Below are 9,135 nucleotides of genomic sequence, written 5' to 3' on the forward strand. Positions count from 1 at the left end.
AAGTCACCTTACGTTAATACATTGACACAACTATGCAGCGATCGCTTCACAAACATGAATGGCAGTTCTCGATGGTCTGATGGTTTGATGGCTTGATCTCCAATTGAAGTGATTGACGTTTGCTGGAGTCGCTATTGTAGCTATTGTAGGCCTTCAATCAGCTCAGCCTACTTGATTGATTCGTCTTGATTCTGTACATGCGCATCGGCCTTGTTGTCTAATAGATTACCATACCTACAACAGTCTCTAGTCAGGTAATGTAATTAGAATGAATGAATGAAATGCTCTTTATTGTACAATAGAATATAAATACATTTTGTATTCATACACATACACAAACCTATGGTTAACCTTAAAGATATTTTTCAAACTAAGAGTTTCAATTGTGTTATGTTCCTGAAACCAAAGGGGAATGTGGAACTATTTTATACAACACAATCCAAGATCAATTTTTTTTCGCTTCAGTGTCCTCTCCGTTGCAAATCACGGGTAAAACAGCTAGTTTATAATAAATGTAACTCGTTCCATAGTTCAAAACGTGTCTGCATTTACATTAATTTACATCATTATTTAAAACATCGAGTAAAAAAACATAATTACGTTACAGATTTTCATTGATTTTAGATACAAAAGTTAATTTCGTGCAGCTTAGTTTTGTGATATTATACATTGTAATGATCCTTCTGTTCCATAAAAATACGTATATTTTCATAAATATTTTAATCAAACTCATATTTATAAAACTTTAGAATCTTGGGAGCAGAACCTGTATCTCTTTTAACCTCTGCTGTTTGAACTGTCAAATTATAGTATTTACAGCTTACTTCAATTAATACTTTTTACTATTTACATTCTTCCAAAATGTAAACATTGAAACTTTGGAAGCCCATGGGGCGTAGCCCAAGGGAAATATAATAATAGGCTTATATGTTAACCAGGTATATAAGCTACATTCATACAAAATGTTATTTCAATCGGTTCAGTGGTTCTTGCATTGTAAAGTAACAGACAGACAGACACACACACAAACACACACCATCTCATTTTTAAATATTAGTATAGATGTATGCTTGGCGTAAACATACTCTTGGATAAAAACCTATGTAACCATAAAATATTGAAGAGTTATTCCAACAAGATAAAATACTACAATACGTCAAGTAACGTATCAAACGTTACGTACTGTATGGTGATCTTCTAAATTATTGAAATACTGACCAAAATCGTGACCTTTACTTGTGAAAAGAAAAACATTATATTTCTATTCATATTTGATACCAGCCAGCCTATTCATTGTACAAATAACAATATTTTGAAGTGCAGTATTATACACTTATTATTTTTTGAATTTTTAGATAACAAACTCAATCTGCTGTATAATTTAAAAATGCAAAAAATAAAAATACAAAATGCCTCAAGTATTACTACCACTTTTCATCAATTCGTTTTCGTAACCAGGAACTGAAAGGATAATTGACAATGAGTCACAGTGCGTTACAGTACTGTATACATGAGCCAGTACACAGGATGTGAGGGCCACTTACACGATTGCAGTATCATCAATTAATTAGTGGATGAGATGGGCGCAGGCCTGGGGCCACATCTGAGGATACTGAGTGCTCAGCCCCGGCCTTAGGCCAATCAGCACACAAGCTCAGTTGCTAATCACAATCTGGACATCCATTAATTAACAGTTTATCACGTTTAGTAAACTATGACGTCGATTGCTAGAATGCTATGCGAAACATGTTTGTGTTTAATTGTTATGGGCTTTGCACACAACATTAAACTACTTTGCAATGCACTGCGCTTGGTGATATGTTCCTACCCAAAATATTTATTCTTGAAAACTATAATGAATATTTTAATTTTCTAAAATATGTAACTAAACTAAAATGTGGTTTTTGAAGAGAAATATTTAAAGAAGGTTACAAATTTTATTTTTAATGTGAGTAAAAGTGTTGGTTTGAATAAGTTGTTGGTTTGATACAATTAATTGTCAAAAAAAGTTTTGCCAGAGCAGTTAAGGAGTGTAATCAAACATTTTCAAGGGGTCTAGGGGATACACCCTTAAAAAGTGAACCCATTAAACCGACGATTAATTTTTTTATATTACTGTACGTTGTAAATATCCATTGTAAAAGCCCACAATCGCGAAACTTTAGTTTTGTACATTGCTGGTCTGCTGTATCTTTTGAATGTAAATTACTCACTTTCCTCATCCATATCGATAGTTCCATTACAGTATGATAGATGCGAGATGTTCTTAAAATGCCATACTTATATGCCAAATACTTATCTGACTACTCTCAGAGTCAGTTTGATAAATAAGTTTTGCTATAAATAAACTTAATAAATGTAACAGGTTTAATTTCGACAACACTTTTTTCTTTCCTTCGATGACGTAGTAATGAAGCGATTTCCAGATACACTTGTCCTATTATAGATGACCTAAAGCCTTACATTAATCACCTATACGATGTCAATTACTCCATAATCAAGTTCCGTTGAGTTCGCAAGAGTGGATAAACACTGTGTTGCTATAAAAAGTGAAAGCAATAAAACACAATTAGGCGGAATTAGCTTGGACGGCTACAAACTACAAAGTCTGCGTCGTTATAGTCGGCCACAATTATTTGGCGCTATAAACACGAGTAAACAGGTGAGCGGCATGCGCGGGACATATCATTTACTGGGGAATGCCGGGACATTAGCATAATCAGCTGATCATCAGCTGGACCCTGACAATTACGAGATTCCGTCACAGCCAAAACAGCTGATCGCGAGAGGAAAGTCCGGCAAGAAACGGGAAGGTGATTATAAGTACCGGATGATACTGTGGCGTCCTAATTATATAGGAGCCAGGGAAAATTCGTTAAAGTAAATAAATACTAAGTGGGTGAAGAAGCTGGCAACTTTCTATTGGACAGTTTGATACAAAAACGCAATACTGTACAACAATCGAAGAGGTTTTCTTCAGTGACCAAATGCAGCAGTGCTATCGTAAACGTAATAAACTTAAAAATTAATTTAAATCGCAAGGCACATCCATTAACTAAAATATTGTTATTGTGTCACTGCTGTGTGGATTAAATGTATGTATAAATGACTTGTCGTACTGTTGCAGCATCTGATTGTTTACATTGTGTTTTGTACTGTCAAACTGTAGCGTTTGCACGCACATTTGACCAGTTGAGTTTGTGTAGCGACAATCACGTAATGTGACAAAGCGATTGCTGTTGATTACTTTGTGTCTGTTAAACATAAGATAGCGCTAGATCGATCCCGAACATTGAACACACGGTCTATCCGACCCCGTCCGTACAACAGCAATCGGAGCCCCTTTCAAAAGCGGCGTTTAATTTCAATGAAAGCGTTTGAAAAGGTGCCCTCCCTCGTCACGGCTAAACGGGATGTAATTGGTTTTTGACAAACAACTGCCACCAGAGGCTTTTCTTTTCTCCGATTGAAGCCGAAATAATGCCCGGACTCGTAAACGCGGAGGGACGCCTTTTTATGCGGGACTACAAAAACAACGGCGAAATCGAATTTATAAACAAATAAATGAGCCTTTCATTGTCCACCGATGGTTTTGGGTTACCTGCTTTCGAATTGGCTCAATTAAAGAAGCGAAGGACTTCCACAATGGTTGTCAGGTGTCACGTGGTAAGACTTAATTGGAACGAGGCTTATTCAAATGTCGGGACACAATGCGTTCCGGGCCCGGACTCAGTCTTCCGCATACTCACCTATATTGTCTGATTCTGGTTTGATTAATCAGATAAATTACCGCGTGGCATTTCTCGTTCTGCTTGTTAAGTGGTCCGGCACACCCCTGTAAATATCGTTTTGGAATCAATTATTAATTGTTTAGACACACCGAGAAGCATAACCGGCTTATTGAATCATCCACAAACGTGGTTACGCACTCATATTTTAACGGTCTAGCTAGAATTTGACCAAACACGAGTTAATACTCCTAAATATGTAAATATTTATTTTTTATCTGCTTCAAACATATGTTGGGGTTTGTTAATGGTTTGCAGTAGCTTCATAATAATTCATAAGAACCCCAGGGGGGATTAGCATTAATTAGGGTATAGTTATTTCTGCATATAGATTTGTTACAAGTAAATCTCGTGATGTTATACGCAATATGTAAAGTTCGAATCATATACAGTATAGCCCACTGTTTGGGCCAACCGTTCTTGTTTTGTTTAGGTAGGGATCTGTTATGCAGATGTAACGTAACTTTATTAATTATTTGTCGATATCCATTGAGGATATACTTTTTAATTGGATTTGTATACAACTTTCACTAGTGATGAATCAAGCTCACAACCCTTGTTATGTAATTTAATTACAACGCAGTAATGTGTCATTTAAATACAGATGATTGACACTTGGACACAGCTGATGTTGTAAGGGTCTCAGCTGACCACAAGTGGGAGTTTGAAGTTCATTGTAGCGCGATTGTGTGAGTGTGAGTGGACGACGACTAGTGACGCAAAACACAACTGAGCTGTTTACCAGAGCATTGTGTGCTCGGCTCGGGGCCGGTACCATGTGTTCACGGGAATTAAAAGCCCACCCCTCTCTGACGACTCCGCCCCAAAAAACAAGGGAATAAAGCTCTCCGAAGGGGAGCAATCATTAACAACTCAAATTTCAATAAGCCGAAAATTAGGTGACATTCGAACTAACACATGGGTGCACAAAGGCTCGGAAGCGGAGGCCTCGGGTTCGATTCAGTGATTTATTCCGAGACGTTTTTCTGCCCCCGAGGTGTCGAGATCGAGTTGTCGCCAAACGGAAATATCCTTTTGAGGGTTTTTAAAAACTACCGCGCCCATTGAGGAGCCGGTCTGTGGATTAGCTCCTGTCACTTTTTACCACTCACAATCATAACGAGTTTACATAACAGTTTGGTCCCTCTTCCCCCCAAGCATAGTGGTGTGTGATTGTAATGTGTATACGTGGGGATATACGGCTCACATTATATGCTACGGAATCTGACGATGGTAGTAGTACTTAATGTATTATTTAAGTTAGTAAAAATTCAACTTATGTGCATGAAATAAACTCGACGTTCATAAACACTAAAATTATTAAACATGTGTAAGCATGTTAAGTATAGAGAAGCATAAAAAATCGCATTTTATGTTCAACGTATTATTAGATTATTAATTGCATGTTCAAATAAAGAGCGTAAAGCAAATTTTTTACTTATTACAGATTTTGATCAACTTATTCATTATATTTTATGTTGGCAAAACGAACAACTCATCCGTATTTATATTTATTGAACAAACGCTAGCCTATCTATTCGAATTAAAAGTACAAGAGGGTTTAACTCCGCGATACTATGCAATTGACTAAGTATCGACTAAATAGTATTAATTACATTTTAAACCTAAGTCCGTATAGTATTGGTAATACACACCTTGCTTTCATATCTCAAAAAGATTTTGCATCTCTATAAATTGGAAATAATCTAAAATCTAGTGAACGATCATAAAATGATTATGAGTGAACTTTTTAAACTAATACCACAGACAAAATAGCTAATGCCATCACAACGAAATATGTTTAAATAAAACGGTATCATTATTAATAATCATTAATAAGTAATCATTATTAATCAAGTGATAAAATACTAAAGTAATCCACTTAAAATATAAACACAGGCACTAATCTGAAAGGCTTAAGGCCGAAAGATACCACTCCAAAGCACGCCTTTCCGTACACATTCTATCGAAGCAGTGTCTCAGGGGTATTTTTTCGAAGCAGTGTGTTTCGGAGTATGTTTTTTGGGAGCAGTGATGACAAACTTCCTGGATCTATTTCTAAGTAAAGCCTTTCGCAGTAGTGCTTGACCATGTGTGGTTTGTCAGAGCAGTGCCTTGAATAGTGAATTTCAGAGCAATAACTCATGTCGCTTAGAATAACGTACTACTGTACGAACGTTCCGCGCCATTGTTTTAAGTAATTTACAGTTCTCCAGGCAGATGATTGATCAGCTGATGATTGAATGTTAAGAGGTGAGAGTGATGTGGAGTGGGAGGGGAAGGATAAGTCCCGTCACCCCCAGGTTATCCCGGTCCTGAGGGACTCTACCCTGACGTTTACGGCTCCAATCTCCAATCTTTCGATCCAATCACATTCCTCCGTGTTCTCAACACTTCAGATTTTCTGTTGCTTTTCTTAAATGGATTTTATATAAGAAATTTTCTCTAAAAAAACTATCTTCCATTCTTGATTTCTTGGAGCAATTAGTGTACAAGGTATAGTATAGTGTACAAGACAATTATGTACAGGTATATTAGAAGTTTTGTTCGTTTAAAAGTAAATGTATTATAAATACTTAGCCGCTTAAATATCAGCTAAGTTGGGAAATGTAATGTATATTACTACTAGCAGAGTACCCGTCCTTCGTACGGGGTTGGTGTATAAGTATAAAGTGCTTATTGCAGTTATAATCGTGCTTTGCGTTTGCTATTGGAGAAAACACGGTTTAAGAAAATTGTCTTCTTTTAATTTACGGTATGCTTTAGTATAGCACATATACCATTGCCATAATGTTCTACCACTGCATCAAAACAATGAAAAGTGAAATTCTCATTTTTCACAGCTTTTTGTTACTATTTGGTTAAAATTAGATGTTGGCATAAATGCAAAAATAACCATGCCCTCTCCCATTGCAAACGCAAAGTAGAACGACTATAACAGCAATAAGCATATACAGTACGCAAACTTGGTCTTATGTGATCGTTGACGCCAACCCCGTACGAAGGACGGGTACTCTACTAGTAACAGTATAAAACTTACCAATTTCTTTTCTGTTTATAGTTTGACTTATTAATTGTTTTAACAATTATTTGAGAACAAAAATCCCTCCTCATAAATATCAATTTTTTACCTTTAGGTGTTTAACCATTGAAAAACTTGAGAATGTTAACCCATTATTTTTGAACTAAATCATAACCTGTTATACTGTTTAAAGTCAACTTTGAAAACCGAAGAAAATCTTTGAAATAGCGAATATTAACTTCTACAATAATTAACTTGCCACTGCTAGTTTAGGGCAATCATACTGTGGTAAAGAATGCACTTATGTAACATCGAATGACATTTGGACCAAGGTGGTCAGTGCTTATCTTTATATCAAAGTAACGATCAAATACGATGAAACTGTTTATCTGTTCGAGATAATTTTAACGGATTATTCTAACTCAGTGGACCAGCAGCTCAGTGTCTCGGCAATATCACGTTGGTGATTGGTGTGATACTGTACATTATTCCTCACCAGACCTGGCGCGCACCACCTTAGATAATGTAACATGTTAGCATAAGTTTTAAATTACTAAAAATAAATAAGCTAGTAATTTTTAGAAAATAGTAAATGTATGTTAAAAATATTATGTAGTATTTTGAAGAACATTTTTGAAAGTCTTCTATTCAATTGTCCATCAGTTCAAATAGATAATTGTAGGACAATAGATTAGAAAGTTTGTAAAATTATTGACATTTTTTGGAGAATCTTTTAGATATATGTTTAAATCACTCAGTTAACTGTAAAAATTCTTTTAATATGTATTCTATTTATTACAAAATCTCGTTAGACATAATCTGGCTGTTGTGATATTTATTTTAGATCTCGTTTATTATGCTTGTAGAATTAATATTGCAGTATAAAAAATAATGTTTTTTATCTTTGTTTTAGTTTTGATGTTATTATTATCATGTAGATGCTGTAGCCCAGTAATCTATTTCTTAAAGATTTTAAAGAACACCTAGTGTAGACCTTCGTATAATTTACACCTATTGTACACCTTAATATAATTTACACCTATAAGTTATGTCAATATTAGTTATAGCCTGAATTGGATTCAGAAATTATGTTAATGTAAACTCAATATAATGTGTACTATGTATGTTTAAAATTTTAAAATGTTTTTCTTGTGAAATAAACTGCAGTTAGAATTATATAGTTCGAATTTATATTTGGTACCTTTGTTTAAAAATCGAAGTATAAATAATTTATTCATGTATTGTGTTATACTTGTCATAGGACACACCTCTACCGCGCGCTGAGTGTACGATCTGGTAATTTCTCTTATGTAACTTCATGGTAGGGTCTAATTATACATGAGTACCTGTCACATCGGCTGCATTCCTTCGCAGGCGGTTTGATTGTTGGCGATGACAAAGATGTGGAAAACGTCCGTTGACGAAAACGCTCGTTCCTACGGCTTATCTTGTTTGGAATAAACAAACACCTGTAGGCCCGTTAGTAAATTGGGACCATTAATCGGTCCCTGGTTAGAAGGGCATTTAATTGGAATGGGTGCTGGCCCTCAGCCCTATAAATCCAACGCACCTGCGCGCGAATCCGTTAGTCCAAATTAATAACCACTCTTCGATCTTCAATTATTTCTTCAGCTCTAATGTGTCGACCCAAAGACAACCTTAATTGTAGCATTGGATAATTACTACCCTACTATCTAAGTGTGAAGATGATGAAACTGTTACAAATCAAAAGTTGGATCGCAGTATTCTATAGTGTTCAAAATATTAATTATAATAATCTAACCTTTTAAAAATCGCTACAAAATATTATTGACGAACTTTTTGTAAGTCAAATTATAATGTACTATTCATGACATCTATTGTTATAGAGTCAAATTTACCACAAATAGGGACAATCAAGGTCATGAATCAAAATTAATTTTATCTTTGTTTTTGTATATCATGGTTTTGGTCCAAAGTTAGTGTAGTTTTTATCAACTCGACAGTATCTCAAGTAAGAGATGAAAAGGCGATGTTTAAATACTGTTCACTGTTAAAGCGAAAAGATAGGAGAAAGGTAGGACCTATGATAACGCTACGAGCGACTTTGAAACCTATGTCTACTAAGTAAACAAGTTGGATCTAAGGTAAGCCTTACATTTTAACAAAAATTTTTCTCCTACTTAGAACTAAATACTTAACCTGGATTCATTTCATCATTGATTGCTTGGAGATACTTCCTTATAGATTATAACTTGTATTCCATTAGTTAAAGGTATATGTAAAGCGAGTTTTTACGTTAGCTATTCACCTGTTGTTTTTCTAACTTTTAAACTATTCTAAGTA

The sequence above is a fragment of the Macrosteles quadrilineatus genome, unplaced genomic scaffold, assembly GCF_028750875.1.
Source record: "Macrosteles quadrilineatus isolate MER2022 unplaced genomic scaffold, UCM_ALF_1.0 Scaffold_19__1_contigs__length_3004403, whole genome shotgun sequence".
Taxonomy (NCBI): domain Eukaryota; kingdom Metazoa; phylum Arthropoda; class Insecta; order Hemiptera; family Cicadellidae; genus Macrosteles; species Macrosteles quadrilineatus.